Source organism: Ovis canadensis, chromosome 24 (genome assembly GCF_042477335.2).
Source record: "Ovis canadensis isolate MfBH-ARS-UI-01 breed Bighorn chromosome 24, ARS-UI_OviCan_v2, whole genome shotgun sequence".
Classification (NCBI taxonomy): Eukaryota; Metazoa; Chordata; class Mammalia; order Artiodactyla; family Bovidae; genus Ovis; species Ovis canadensis.
In genome coordinates this window covers 30,176,994-30,193,478 of record NC_091268.1, presented here as the reverse complement: position 1 = coordinate 30,193,478, position 16,485 = coordinate 30,176,994, and the positions used below count along the sequence as shown (strand labels likewise).

Genomic DNA, 16,485 nt, shown 5'->3' with positions numbered 1-16,485 from the left:
CGAACCCAAAACAATAAAGTAAATGGTAACGGGATCATACTTATCAATAATTACCTTAAACGTAAATGGGTTGAACACCCCAACCAAAAGACAAAGACTGGCCGAATGGATACAAAAACAAGACCCCTCTATATGCTGCTTACAAGAGACCCACCTCAAAACAAGGGACACATACAGACTGAAAGTGAAGGGCTGGAAAAAGATATACCACGCGAATAGAGACCAAAAGAAAGCAGGAGTGGCAATACTCATATCCGATAAAATAGACTTTAAAACAAAGGCTGTGAAAAGAGACAAAGAAGGCCACTACATAATGATCAAAGGAACAATCCAAGAAGAAGATATAACAATTATAAATATATATGCACCCAATATAGGAGCACCGCAATATGTAAGACAAATGCTAACAAGTATGAAAGGGGAAATCAACAATAACACAATAATAGTGGGAGACTTTAATACCCCACTCACACCTATGGACAGATCAACTAAACAGAAAATTAACAAAGAAACGCAAACTTTAAATGATACATTAGATCAGTTAGACCTAATTGATATCTATAGGACATTTCACCCCAAAACAACGAATTTCACCTTTTTTTCAAGTGCTCATGGAACCTTCTCTAGGATAGATCACATCCTGGGCCATAAATCTAAACTTGATAAATTCAAAAAAATCGAAATCATTCCAAGCATCTTTTCTGACCATAATGCATTAAGATTAGATCTCAATTACAGGAGAAAAACTATTAAAAATTCTAACATATGGAGGTTGAACAACACACTTCTGAATAACCAACAAATCACAGAAGAAATCAAAAAAGAAATCAAAATATGCATAGAAACTAATGAAAATGAAAACACAACAACCCAAAACCTGTGGGACACTATAAAAGCAGTGCTAAGAGGAAAGTTCATAGCAATACAGGCATACCTCAAGAAACAAGCAAAAAGTCAAATAAATAACCTAACTCTACAACTAAAGCAACTAGAAAACGAAGAGTTGGAGAACCCCAGAGTTAGTAGAAGGAAAGAAATCTTAAAAAATTAGGGCAGAAATAAATGCAAAAGAAACAAAAGAGACCATAGCAAAAATCAACAAAGCCAAAAGCTGGTTCTTTGAAAGGATAAATAAAATTGACAAACCATTAGCCAGACTCATCAAGAAGCAAAGAGAGAAAAATCAAATCAATAAAATTAGAAATGAAAATGGAGAGATCACAACAGACAACACAGAAATACAAAGGATCATAAGAGACTACTATCAGCAGTTGTATGCCAATAAAATGGACAACGTGGAAGAAATGGACAAATTCTTAGAAAAGTACAATTTTCCAAAACTGAACCAGGAAGAAATAGAAAATCTTAACAGACCCATCACAAGCACAGAAATTGATACTGTAATCAGAAATCTTCCAGCAAACAAAAGCCCAGGTCCAGATGGCTTCGCAGCTGAATTCTACCAAAAATTTCGAGAAGAGCTAACACCTATCCTACTCAAACTCTTCCAGAAAATTGCAGAGGAAGGTAAACTTCCAAACTCATTCTATGAGGCCACCATCACCCTAATACCAAAACCTGACAAAGATGTCACAAAAAAAGAAAACTACAGGCCAATATCTCTGATGAACATAGATGCAAAAATCCTCAACAAAATTCTAGCAACCAGAATCCAACAACACATTAAAAAGATCATACATCATGACCAAGTGGGCTTTATCCCAGGGATGCAAGGATTCTTCAATATCCGCAAATCAATCAATGTAATTCACCACATTAACAAATTGAAAAATAAAAACCATATGATTATCTCAATAGATGCAGAGAAGGCCTTTGACAAAATTCAACATCCATTTATGATAAAAACTCTCCAGAAAGCAGGAATAGAAGGAACATATCTCAACATAATAAAAGCTATCTATGACAAACCCACAGCAAACATTATCCTCAATGGTGAAAAATTGAAAGCATTTCCCCTAAAGTCAGGAACAAGACAAGGGTGTCCACTTTCACCGCTACTATTCAACATAGTTCTGGAAGTTTTGGCCACAGCAATCAGAGCAGAAAAAGAAATAAAAGGAATCCAAATTGGAAAAGAAGAAGTAAAACTCTCACTGTTTGCAGATGACATGATCCTCTACATGGAAAACCCTAAAGACTCCACCAGAAAATTACTAGAGATCATCAATGAATATAGTAAAGTTGCAGGATATAAAATCAACACACAGAAATCCCTTGCATTCCTATACACGAATAATGAGAAAGTAGAAAAAGAAATTAAGGAAACAATTCCATTCACCATTGCAACGAAAAGAATAAAATACTTAGGAATATATCTACCTAAAGAAAATAAAGACCTATATATAGAAAACTATAAAACACTGATGAAAGAAATCAAAGAGGACACTAATAGATGGAGAAATATACCATGATCATGGATTGGAAGAATCAATATAGTGAAAATGAGTATACTACCCAAAGCAATTTACAAATTCAATGCAATCCCTATCAAGCTACCAGCCACATTTTTCACAGAACTAGAACAAATAATTTCAAGATTTGTATGGAAATACAAAAAACCTCGAATAGCCAAAGCAATCTTGAGAAAGAAGAATGGAACTGGAGGAATCAACTTGCCTGACCTCAGGCTCTACTACAAAGCCACAGTCATCAAGACAGTATGGTACTGGCACAAAGACAGACATATAGATCAATGGAACAAAATAGAAAGCCCAGAGATAAATCCACACACATATGGACACCTTATCTTTGACAAAGGAGGCAAGAATATACAATGGAGTAAAGACAATCTCTTTAACAAGTGGTGCTGGGAAAACTGGTCAACCACTTGTAAAAGAATGAAACTAGATCACTTTCTAACACCGCACACAAAAATAAACTCAAAATGGATTAAAGATCTAAATGTAAGATCAGAAACTATAAAACTCCTAGAGGAGAACATAGGCAAAACACTCTCAGACATAAATCACAGCAGGATCCTCTATGATCCACCTCCCAGAATGCTGGAAATAAAAGCAAAAATAAACAAATGGGATCTAATTAAAATTAAAAGCTTCTGCACAACAAAGGAAAATATAAGCAAGGTGAAAAGACAGCCATCTGAATGGGAGAAAATAATAGCAAATGAAGCAACTGACAAACAACTAATCTCAAAAATATACAAGCAACTTCTGCAGCTCAACTCCAGAAAAATAAACGACCCAATCAAAAAATGGGCCAAAGAACTAAATAGACATTTCTCCAAAGAAGACATACGGATGGCTAACAAACACATGAAAAGATGCTCAACATCACTCATTATTAGAGAAATGCAAATCAAAACCACAATGAGGTACCACTTCACACCAGTCAGAATGTCTGCGATCCAAAAATCTGCAAGCAATAAATGCTGGAGAGGGTGTGGAGAAAAGGGAACCCTCCTACACTGTTGGTGGGAATGCAAACTAGTACAGCCACTATGGAGAACAGTGTGGAGATTCCTTAAAAAATTGCAAATAGAACTACCTTATGACCCAGCAATCCCACTTCTGGGCATACACACCGAGGAAACCAGAATTGAAAGAGACACATGTACCCCAATGTTCATCGCAGCACTGTTTATAATAGCCAGGACATGGAAACAACCTAGATGTCCATCAGCAGATGAATGGATAAGAAAGCTGTGGTACATGTACACAATGGAGTATTACTCAGCCGTTAAAAAGAATTCATTTGAATCAGTTCTGATGAGATGGATGAAACTGGAGCCGATTATACAGAGTGAAGTAAGCCAGAAAGAAAAACACCAATACAGTATACTAACACATATATATGGAATTTAGGAAGATGGCAATGACGACCCTGTATGCAAGACAGGGAAAGAGACACAGATGTGTATAACGGACTTTTGGACTCAGAGGGAGAGGGAGAGGGTGGGATGATTTGGGAGAATGACATTCTAACATGTATACTATCATGTGAATTGAATCGCCAGTCTATGTCTGATGTTCTGGGGAGGGAGGTGGGAGGGGGGTTCATGTTTGGGAATGCATGTAAGAATTAAAGATTTTAAAATTTAAAAAATAAAAAACTAAAAATTTAAAAAAAAAAAAGACACAATCCATGAAAGAAATAACTGATAAGCTGGACTTTGTTCAATTAAAAACTTCAATCCTGTGAGAAGACAAGCTACAGACTGGGAGAAAATATTTGCAAAAGAAACATTTGATTAAAGACTATAATCCAAAGCATACAAGGAACCCTTAAAACTCAGCAATAAGAAAGCAAACAACTTGATTAAAGAATGGGTCAAAGTCTCAACAGACACCTCAGCAAAGAAGACAGACAAGCAGCAAATGAGCGTATAAAAAGAGGCTCCACATCATTTGTCTTCAGGGAAATGTACACTAAAGAAACAGTGAGATCCTGTTATATACCTATTAAAATGACCAGAACCTACAACACTGACAAGGATGTGCAGCAACAGGAACACTAATTCATTGCTGGTGGGAATGCAAAGTGGAAAAATTCCTTGGAAGACAGTTTGGCAGTTTCTTATGCAGCTAACCATAATTTTACCATGTGATCCAGCAATCTCACTTCTTGGTATTTACCCAAAGGAGTCAAAAACTCATCAGTTCAGTTCAGTCCCTCAGTCATATCCAGCTCTTTGTGACCCCATGGACTGCAGCATGCCAGGCTTCCCTGTCCATCACCAACTCCCAGAGGTTACTCACACTCATGTCCATCGAGTCAATGACGCCATCCAACCATCTCATGCTCTGTCGTCCCCTTCTCCTGCCTTCAATCTTCCCCAGCATCAGGCTCATTTCCAATGAGTCAGTTCTTTGCATCAGGTGGTCCAAGTATTGGAGTTTCAGCTTCAGCGTCAGTTCTTCCAATGAATATTCAGGGTTGATTTCCTTTCAGATTGACTGGTTTGATCTCCTTGCAGTCCAAGGGACTCTCAAGAGTATTCTCCAACACCACAGTTCAAAAGCATCAATTCTTTGGTGCTAAGCTTTCTTTTTGGTCCAGCTTTCACATCCATACATGACTACTGATAAAACTAGAGCTTTGACTAGACAGACTTTGTGGATAAAGTGATGTCTCTGCTTTTTCATATGCTGTCTAGGTTGGTCATAGCTTTTCTTCCAAGGAGCAAGTGTCTTTTAATTTCATGGCTGCAGCCACCATCCAGAGTGATTTTGGAGCCCAAAAAGATAAAGTCTGTCACACTTTCCATTGTTTCCCCATCTATTTCCATGAAGTGATGAGACTGGATGCCATGATCTTTGTTTTTTGAATGTTGAGTTTTAAATCAGCTTTTTCACTTTCCTATTTCACTTTCATCAAGAGGCTCTTTAGTTCCTCTTCACTTTCTGCCATAAGGGTGGTGTCATCTGTGTATCTGAGGTTATTGATATTTCTCCCGGCAATCTTGATTCCAGCTTGTACTTCATCCAGTCCAGGATTTCATATGATATACTCTGCATAGAAGTTAAATAAGCAGGGTGACAATATACAGCCTTGACATACTCCTTTCCCAATATGGAACCAGTCCATTGTTCTATGTCCAGTTCTAACTGTTGCTTCTTGACCTGCATACAGATTTCTCAGGAGGCAGGTCAGGTGGTCTGGTATTCCCATCTCTTGAAGAATTTTCCACAGTTTGTTGTGATCCATGCAGTCAAAGGCTTTGGCATAGTCAATAAAGCAGAAGTAGATGTTTTTCTAGAACTCTCTTGCTTTTTCTATGATCCAGCGGATGTTGGCAATTTGATCTCTCATTCCTTTGCCTTTCCTAAATCCAGCTTGAACGTCTAGAAGTTCTCAGTTCATGTACTGTTGAAGCCTTGATTGGAGAATTTTGAGCATTACTTTGCTAGCAATTCTTTGCACTGATCACTGAGGCAGGCTTTCTTATCTCTCCTTGCTATTCTTTGGAACTCTGCTTTCAGATGGGTATATCTTTCCTTTTCTCGTTTCCCTTTAGTTTCTCTTCTTTTCTCAGCTATTTGTAAGGCGTCCTCAGACAACTATTTTGCCTTTTTGCATTTCTTTTTCTTGGGGATGATCTTGATCACCGCCTCCTGTACAATGTCACAAACCTCCATCCATAGTTCTTCAGGTACTCTATCAGATCTAATCTCTTGAATCTATAGGTCACTTCCACTATATAATCATAAAGTATTTGATTTAGGTCATACCTGAATGGTCTAGTGGTTTCCCCTACTCTCCTTGGTATTTACCCAAAGGGGTCAAAAACTTATCTTTATACATAAACTTGCATGTGGAGGTTTATGGCATCTTTATTCATAATTGCCAAAACTTAAAAGCAAATAGGATGTCCTTCAGTAGGTGAGGGCTTTTCCAGTATTCTTGCCTAGAGAATCCCATGGACAGAGGACTCTGGCAGGCTATTGCTGATGGGATTACAGAGCCGGAAATGACTGAGCAAGTAACGCTTTCACTTTCACTTTTCAGCAGGTGAATGAATGCCTGTGTGCTAAGTTGTTTCAGTTGTCTTTGACTCTTTGCAGTCCTAAGGACTGCAGCCTGCCTGCCAGGCTCCATGGGATTCTTCAGGCAAGAATGCTGGAGTGGGGTGCCATGCCCTCCTCCAGGAGATCTTTCTGACTCAGGGACCAAACCAAAGTCTCTTATGTGTCCTGCACTGGTACGTGGGTTCCTTACCACTAGCACCACCTGGGAAGCCCCAGGTGAATGAATAAATAGCCTAAATTTCATGCAAACAATGAAATATTATTAGCATGAAAAGGAAATGCATTATTTAGCCATGAAAAGACATAGAGGAATCTTTGATGTGTATTACAAAATGAAAGAAGCCCATCTGAAAGGGCTTCATTCATACTGTGAGCTTCCAACTCTATGATATTCTGGAAAAGGCAGAAATGACAAAACGATCTGTGATTGCTAGGGGTACAGTTGGTGAGTGAGATGAATCAGCAGGACACAGAGGATTTTAGGGCATTGATAATACTCTGTATATTATAAAGGTGGAACATGTCATCACGAAGTGAAAAAAGTTAAAAGTGTTAGTCACTCAGTCGTGTCCAAGTGTTTGCAACCCCATGGACTGTAGCTTGCCAGGCTCCTCTGTCATGGAATTCTCCAGACAAGAAAGAATACTGGAGTGGGTTACCCTTCCTTTCTCCAGGGGATCTTCCCAACCCAGGGATTGAAGCTGAGTCTCCCACGTATGAGGCAGATTCTTTACCGTCTGAGCCACCAGGGACATATCATTACACTTTTGTCAAAACCCACAGAATGCACAACACCGAGAGTGAACCCTAAGGTAAACCATGAACTTTGGATGATTTTGATGTTTATATAGGTTCAACCTTATTTTTTAAAAATGTAGTACTTCGCTGAGTGGTGTTGATCACGAGGGAGGCTGCGCACTGCGGCAGAAGTGCACAGTAAATCTCTGTATCTTCCTCTCAACTTTGCCGTAAACCTAAACAGCTTTAAAAATAAAATAAAATCTGTTTTAAAATTAGCAAACTTTATGTTCCCCAACTTAGTCTTGCCCAGTGCCCCATTCCACCCGTAATGTGAAAACAGCAAATGTGCCAGGTTTGGGGGAGAGGTGGGATTGTTTGTTTTGTTTTTGAGTTTGGAGCAGAGAAGGGTTTATTGCAGGACCAAGCAAGGAGAAGGGTGGCTCAGGGTCTCAAAAACCTGAGCTCCCTGAAGGGTTTTGGAAGAGCATTTTTAAAGGCCAGGAGAGACAGGCAGATCGTAGGGTCTGTGGTCACCTCATGCACAAATCCCTGATTAGCTGATGGTGAGGTAGCAGGGTGCTGTCACAGGAGTTATCATTCCCAACCCTTAGGCTCCCAGAAGTCTGGGGGGTCTGGGGGCTACGTGCTCTTGGTCATCAAGTAGTTAACATCTTCCATTAGGTGGGGTTTTCATATCTGTAAAACAGCTTAGAAATGTTCATCAAATGCTATTATCAAGGGACTTCAGAGAGGAGCTAAAGTAGAGGGTGTGGGGCATCGTTTGTCCTGGGAAGGCCCCACTGGGTCCTGCTCGGTTACAATTCTCCCCCTTTTCTTTGACATTCTCAATCTTGAGGAGGACAAGTTTTGAACAAGAAAAGGAACAAAGGTTCAGTAACAAGGTTTAATCTTAAACTTGACAGAGTTATCCACAACGTCCTGCTCGGTTACAACTCCAGCAGACTTCTCTGCTTTGAGAAGAGCTGGTGGTTCCTGAGTCTGGCACAGATTACTGTCACAGTTACTCCGTGTTTACTTCCAAAGCATTTCTCTCCTCCATGGCCAAAGCAGATGTCACACTAGTGATTTTAGTGCTTTTCTGGATATGAAAAGATGCAAGAATTTGGACTCATAAAATCTTCTGAAAATATCTATCTGAAGGCCTGTTCTGCCAGTTTTCCCCAGAGCACAGAGTGCCTCATTCCTGATCCCCACCCTGAACTCCTTTCAGGGGATGTTGAAGGTCAGCAGCTGCAGTGGCTCATGATTTAATCCTTATAGAGATGGGAGGCAAGGGCCAATTTTCAGTTAGCAGGGTCCTTTCAGGGTCATAAATTTGACCATAGTATGAAGGGCATTTCATGACCATTTTGCCCCATAGTGCTAGGAATGATCATTCCCAGGACTGAAAAGATTTCACTGCCAGGCCACTCAATGTGCCATTACTGGACTAGGCCTTATTAACATAATGTGACAGTTGTTTGTTGTTTTCTTTTTATATCCTCATATCAGGATGTTTAAAAAAGTTGGTTCAGACTTTTTAGGAATAGTATTCAATCAAGTCTGAGGTTCAAACTCCATACCAAAGCTGTTGCTATCTTCCACAAGAAGTCACCCCAGGTCAGAAGAACATGTACATGTCCTCAGAGGAGGACAGAACCCTCAGGCCCACCTGACATCCTTCTGGACTTTTCTGGCACCCGCAACAGTATGGCCGGGACTGGCCTGTCTCTGGTGTCTCTAGATGGGAAGGCAGCCTCTCAACGTTTGTACTATTATCCCCAGACCCACCTGTAGTTTGGGCCACTTACCTCTTGTTGCCAAGTCTGTATCTTCTGAGCCCTCCTGGCTCTGATCCCAGATGGTCCATAAGTTCCCCCAGTATCTTCACATCCCCCTGCTGGAACTCTTAGGGACCTCTAGACACACAGCTTCAGGGAACCCATTCCCCCATACTCCTCTCTGGCAAATGCCAAGAGTGTGAAAATATTTACTCTGAACTGCAGGAAATCAGGAAAGTGCCCTACCAAGCTCTGAAAGACCCCCCAGATTTATCTTCCTGATTCTAATGCTACTTCTGGTGCATCCATCAGGAAGCATGCATTTGAGACACACAGATCTTTCTCCTTCCCATCATCTCTGTTGCTCCTTCAGGACCAGAGGGGCTTCCTGTAGCACCTCCAGCAAGCAGGACACCATGATTGGTTATGAAACTCCATGCTCTCTGTTGGCCAGGCTTGCACCCTGGTGTGTAAAGAGCTTTTTGGAGTTTAGAAAGGGCAAACAAAAAAATATACAAAATTTCATCTCAGTGAAGTTTGGCTTCAAAGATTGCTTTCTTGCCATTCATTGGGGCAAAAAAGAAATGTCATCTTTGAGACTCAAGACTGAATCTCTCTGTTCCATTCCATGTGGCTCTCTCCTCCAGGACAAAAGCCCTGTGGCTTAGCTTCATAACCCAAAGGGTGCCATGAAGAAAGAAATTGGCTTCTGAGGGAATAATGAATCCCCAAGAGGTATTTCAATCTCTGTTTTATTTATTTCCTCTCGGATATTTGTTATTTTCTTTCTTCTGCTGACCTTAGGTTTTGTTCACTCTTTTCTCTAATTCTTTGGGTGGTATGTACTGTTGTTTATTTGAGATTTCTCTTGTTTTTTTGAGGAGAGTCTGTGTCACTATGTGCTTCCCTCTAAGAACTGCTTTTGTTCCACGCTGTAGATTTTGTATGGTTGTGTTTTCATTTTTCTCAAGGTGTTTTCAAATTGTATCCTTGATTTCATCATTGACCCACTGGTTTTTAGTAGCATGTTTTTTAGTCTCCATGTAATCATGTTCTCTCCTTTCTCTTTCTGTGACTGATTTCTAGTTCCATGTCATTGTGGTCAGATGTGGTCAACTTCCCTCCTCTTAAATTTGTTGAGGTTTGTTCAAGAGGTATTTCAAACACATTACACCTATCATATTTGGTGTGTATAGGTATGTGTGTGTGGTGTGTGAGAGTGCATCTATACACAAGTGACAACATATTCTACATCAGGGGTATGCAAAACTATGGCTCCAAGTCAAATCCAGCGTGCCTCCTGTTTTTGGTATGGCCAGCAAACCCAGAATGATTTTTATCATTTTTAATGACTGGGGGAAAAAAAGAGCAGCATTTTGTGACCTATGAAAAATTTTTGAAACTCAAATTCTAGTATGCATAAAGTTTTATTGAAACACATGCTTAGCCCTTTATATGTTGTCTATTGATACTTTCACATGAGGAAAGCACAGATCATAACAGATCATAAAATATTATAGTTACCGTCTGACCTTTTAAGAAAAACTTTGTCACTCCCTTTTCTATACTATTCAGTTCCTTTTCTTTCTTCTTAAATATATCTTGGAGAGCATTCCTTATAATACGTTGAACCTACTTCATTCTTTTAGAAGGGTTTTTTTCCCCCAGAATTTTCCCACCACCAACACCACCCCAATGAATATTCTTGTACATCTGACTTTCTATATTTAAAACACAACACTTCTGTCTGTATTCCTCCCCTACCATAACTATGTGCCCCATGAAGGAGGTGATCTTGTCTATTTATTGTTATTTATTTATTGTTATGATCCCAGAGTAGAACTAAATAAAAACATGAATTGATGGATGACATCTGGCTCCAAATATAAAATTAAAACAATCTTGGAATAGTTCAAAGAAACAGATTTGAACTTCGATCAATCACGTGTCTTTTCATATTGAAATCTATCTTCTGCACGACTCTTTGTAGGCATATAGATCTTCTCTGCCTGCCTTTTTCTTAGCAATTTGACTTATGTTTAGCAGCCATTCCCCAAGACAGCATATTCCTCTGTGACAAGATTTAATTAAACTTCCAGCAAAATAATTAGCCAGGCTATCTCAAAAGACTATTTTAAAATACCAGAGTGATACCAAGGAGCAAATAGAGTTAACACTGTCATGAGAGATCAAAGCCATCGAAAGATGTGACTAAAAATTTAACCTCCAGCAGCCGACTAATGAAGAAGTACACATTGGAACTCCTGTGATAGCCTCCCTCTCGAGCCCCATCGACAAATTCATTTGACATGGAAAATTTCCCAGAGGAAGCTTAAAACTGGTAAATTTCCATTAATTACACAGCAAAGAATGTTCTCTTCATAATTTATTATCTATCAGGAAACTTTGGGGGACACTGTAACTACCCCTTTTTGTACAGACTCTCCTTCTTCACTGGGGGAGGATGAGGGGACTGATGAACAATCTCTCAGCTGATATGAGAGCTCCTCTGGTAGAACTGCCTTGACTGTGATGGTGGTAATAGCGTCAGTTTTCACAGCGGGTCCCGTGGTGATGGTGACAGTGGGGACGGTGACAGATTCATGACAATTCCAACAAGTCCAGCTCCCAATTTAGGACCCACTTCCTTCTCCCAGGATTCTTGGGAAGGATGAGAAAAGTTCAGGAGATCCGAAGTGAGAAGACTCTATCTTTCATTTTGGCAGGACTACGTTTTTGCTGGGGCGTGGGGGCTTTCTCCAGTTGCGGAGTGCAGGCTCTCGAGCACATGGACTCAGCAGCTGTGGTGCATGGACTTAGTTACTCCGCAGCATGTGGGATCGTCATTCCCCAACCAGGGATGGAATCGGTGCCCCCTGTATTGGAAGGCAGATTCTCAACCCCTGGAACTCCAGTGAAGTCCCCAGTGAAGAAGACTTTAGGCTTTAGCCTCTAGCCCTTGGTCATTCTGCAATCATAAGAAAGTCCCCTGTCCTCTTTAAATGTCATTGTTCACCTGTACAGCAGGCATCGTACTCTCCTCTTTACCTATCTTGCACACTTGTGTGGATGACAAAAGATGCTGTCCACACTCAGGGCGATGGAAAGTGTAACTCTGCACAGCAACCCCATTCTTACTTGTGTTTTTCATGGCCTTCCATGAACATATCTATCCCCAGGCAGCCCCAAGAGATCTAAAAGTGGAAGAATAAAGGTCAGACTCAGGTTATTTTGCAATTAACATCAGGATACAGTGACTTTCATTCTTTCCTGTGGACCTACAGTTGGCTATTATGTCTTAATTTTTTTCCCTGTGCTGGGAATATATTTACAAAGGTTTATTTACTCTTTGAAGATGTAGGTTAATCAACTTTCCAAATGGAAGTGAACAATTATTGTGCTTTCACATTTCTTAAGTATTCAGAATATCCCAATTATTATCCCCTACGAGCAATATTAATACCCAATATTTAAGCACTTCTGTGTCAAGCATGGCACTAAGTACTTTTGAAGCTGGTGCAATTATCAGACTCATTTTATGAATGAGCAAGTTAAGGTCTATGGGTATTTTTCTAGGTCTAAAACTTTTTAAAATTTTCTCTGCCTCTCACACCCAATCTCCCTTCCCACTCCTACTTAAATCATTACCACCCTTCTCATTAACACCAACCTCACCACCAATCAGACATCCACAGATCTTACTCCTCTGTTCCTTGTCTTCCAAACTGCAGTGACAGACATCTGAATGAACATTTCAACAGTTAAATGGACCAGCGCATGTAACAGACCCAAAACACAGCGACTGTTAAGTGGAATAGGGTCTGGTGATCCAATGCAGGAGTTCAGGGTTCCAAGGTCTTGATTCAAACTCTGGCTCCTCTGCTTGTTAAAAAGGGAGACCTTAGCCAACATGCTTCATTTCTCCAAGATGCAAATGCTTGGTGGGGATAATAGCACCTCCACTCATTGCGCTGCAGTGACGATTGAGTGAGTTGCCTACAGCACCCGTCAGGCACTATCAACATCGCACATGTGCATCTCTCATGGTTATCGTTATTTCCAACAATGTGAAACTTTTACTGGAGTTTTTTTCCTAGTGCTGTGCTCTTGCCAGAAAAACCAAATTAACCTTAGGAAGTTTATTACTTTTAAATCTTGATTGCAAACATGCCCCACCCCCCAGCAAGACCCTCATCCTCTCAATTCCTCTGTTAATACTTCTGCTGATTATTTTTCTTAAAGAGGATTAGCTTGTTGTCTCCCCCAACAAGCTCAGCAGAGAAAACAGAGATGAGGGAAATCTGTTTCAGCCATTAGCTCTGTCTCTCATGCCACTTGTGACCTCAGCGGGGCCCTGGCCAACCCTCCTCACCTCCCATCTGCACTCAGGTTTCCTTTAACAGAAACTGTAGGAGATCAACCTGCTACAGCCTGTGACCCCACCAGCAGAACAGGCCCCCAACACAGGGCTTGCAGCTCAGGGAGCCTCCAAGTGCAGCTTAAAGTCAGTGTTCACATTGACGCTATGGTCAGCCCTCAGAATTTGTCTCCAAATGGTTTCCATATTCAGAACTCTATTCTCCAATGCTTTGGCCCATTGGGGAGTGATTTGCATTCAGGGAGGGAAGGCTAATATTCCACTCTTAGCAATTATTGAAACACATCCAGTCAGGACTCTAATAAATTATCTTAACCCAATTACTAAAAACATTGCAAAACATTACTATGCATCGAAGACCGTTCTGCCCAGGAATCTTTATTGGCAGCATAATTAAAAACGTACTAGCTATGGCTTCTGCTCAAATATTTGGGGATATTTTGTACCATTTGAATTAGTTCTCTTGGACTCTGGAGACAGCGAGATCTGCATGAATCTCCTCCATCAGTCCCTCCCCCAACTCCTTGTTTCCAACCCGCTTGTCACTGGGGTCTCTTTCCTCATCAGTGCTGCCCACAAGCCCCTTCCCACCCTAGTCCTTCTTACAGAAAGAAATACTTAAACAGGTTCTGTCTCCTCTCCTGCATCCATCTTCCTTCTCTGTTCAAAGCAAAAGACTTTTGTTAACCATCATGTATTGGGTACCCGCTGTGTGCCAGAAACTTCCACATTATCAGAATAAATCCTGCAGTAACATTTCAAGGAACAACACTCCCACTGCAAGAATTAGAAAATTTAAGAATTATGAAGGTTAAGTGAATTGCCAAAGTTCCTGTAGCTGATGAGTGATAAAAACAGAATCAAACAGATCTGGTGGTTCCAAGGCCTTTCTTTCATTCTTCAGCAAGTATTGATCAACTACTTAGATGTGCTGGGCACTATGCTAGGTCCTGGGACTGGGATGGTGAACAAACCAGGCAGAGTCCCCCACCTTGTGGGTCTTGCAAGCATCCGCTGGGTGTGTGGGTCAGGATACATCAGTGATGCTGAACTAACAAGCAAACCCCAGATGTCAGTAGATAGTGCAAACACCGCTTTCTTACCTGTCAGTGGAGGTTTACTGGGACCACAGGAGGTCTCAGGGCCATATCCAGTTTTAAAGTAGATGAGGAAATATAAGCCTAGCCAAGGACTGAGAATGAGGAAGTTGGAAATGTCTGGTAAATAACACTAATGGCAACCTCAGCTCCTGCCAGACAGAGGGAAGGGAGGGAGGGATGTCATTTTCAGAACAGCAAGGAGGAGCTCTGCAGTGAATTTACAAGCAAGCTGTAATACTGTCCAAGGTACCCGGCACTCCACTCACAAACCCGACATCCATCTCTAAACATCACCATCAGACCACAGGGATCCCGCATCAAACCCTACCATAATCACAGGGGCATGCGACACTCACTCCTTCAATTCGGCTCATCTTCACAGCCCGCAGTGAGCACCAGAAAGCTGGACACAAGAGCCAAGATCTAAGGGCACGAATGGACCCAGCCTGGAGCCATCAAATGGAGGTGGCCGCGGCAGCGCTGCCTGTTGACTTAACTATTGAGAATCACTAAAAAGCCCTGACCAAACGGCCGCAAGGATGGGGTTCTTCCTTGAGATCATTAAAGACATCATTCGGTGTTGGCTCTCCTTTCACTGTGGGATAGTTCCTGGACTAAACTGCATTATCTAATTTAAACTGTACAACAATGTTGAGGAGAACATATTGGTTCCATTTTACAGATGACACAGGATCCAAAAGATTAAGTAAGCAACTCACAAAGTGGCAGAACAAGGCTTTGAACCCAACTCTGTCCCATACCTGAGCACCCAGAAGCCTGGAGCATCCAAAGCCTTGATCAGAAGCACTGTAGCAGAGACCTTGATTCCAGCGCTTCAGAATCTAAGAGGCTGGAAGCTGTGGCTGAGACCAGAGATCAGCAAAATGGTTTGCAGTCCAAGACAGAAGTGACAATATACCAGAGTTACTCTGAGAAGAGAAACCTATTTTAAGCAACTACAATGTGCCAGAACACCAGACAAGCCCAGACTGTGCATTTCCACAGTGCACGTGACCTAGGCTCAAGGCATCATCTCGTTTACTCTTCACAACATCACTGCTAGCTGGGTATTTTATGGATAATAAATCTGTGTCTAAGGCCACACAGGAGACAGAGTCCCCCCCAGGAATCCTGGGACTATCTGACTGAGTATTTTCTACCATCACAGTTTCTCTTGAGGGGTCATAGGGGAAGACCAAGGAGCCCCCAACACATGCAAACATGGATTTTTCATTGAGGTCTAGTTGAGTCACAATATTATGTAAGTTTCAGGCATACAACACAGTGATTTTCAATTTCTTTTTGATTTACAATTTTTAAAGATTATATTCCATTCATAGTTAATGTAACACATTGCCTATATTCCCTGCACTGTGCAATCTATCTTTGTAACTTATTTTACACATAGTAGGTTGCACCTCTTAATTCTCCACCCTTATCTTGCCCCTCCCTGCTTCCCTCTCCCCACTAATAACCACCAGTTTGTTCTCTTCATCTGTGAGTCTGTTTCTTTTTTTGTTATGTTTACTAGTTTGTTTTATTTTTTAGACTCCACATATAAGTGATAATATACAGTATTTGCCTTTCTCTGTCTGAATTATTTCACTAAGCATGACAGCCTTCAAGCCCAATGATGCCGTTACAAATGGGAAAAATTCATTCTTTTCTGTGGCTGAGTAATATTCCTTTGTATACAAGATGTAATATATATATACACATACACACATTAAGACCTTTTCATGTGCCTCTTGACAAATGTGAATTTTGATGACTATTTCAAAAAAAAAAATCACAGCATCATCTGGGAATGGGTCTTGGTTCTTCTCCTAAATGGAATTGTGTCCCACTCCAAACCAAGCCCATTACCTCGCCAGGGGATAGCAACACCACCACCTCCACCACCAACAACAGTAATAATAATAGAAAGAAAGAGGAGAGGTCAGTTAGGGAATTCTTAGTTAATGCTGACATGTTCTGAG

The 16,485-nt window shown here is 40.9% G+C and overlaps 1 long non-coding RNA gene across 2 annotated transcripts in view; it reads right to left on the bottom strand.

The window, feature by feature from the left end:
- Positions 1–10,436: 10,436 nt before the first annotated feature.
- The window catches only part of LOC138429083 (uncharacterized), a 100,331-nt gene continuing 94,282 nt past the window's right edge, over positions 10,437–16,485 (bottom strand). Inside the window, exon 6 of one of the 2 annotated variants that reach the window (XR_011252674.1) lies at positions 10,437–12,222. This is a non-coding gene — a long non-coding RNA (uncharacterized lncRNA). The remainder of the gene's footprint in view (positions 12,223–16,485) is intronic. The other variant, XR_011252673.1, reaches the window with a different exon arrangement.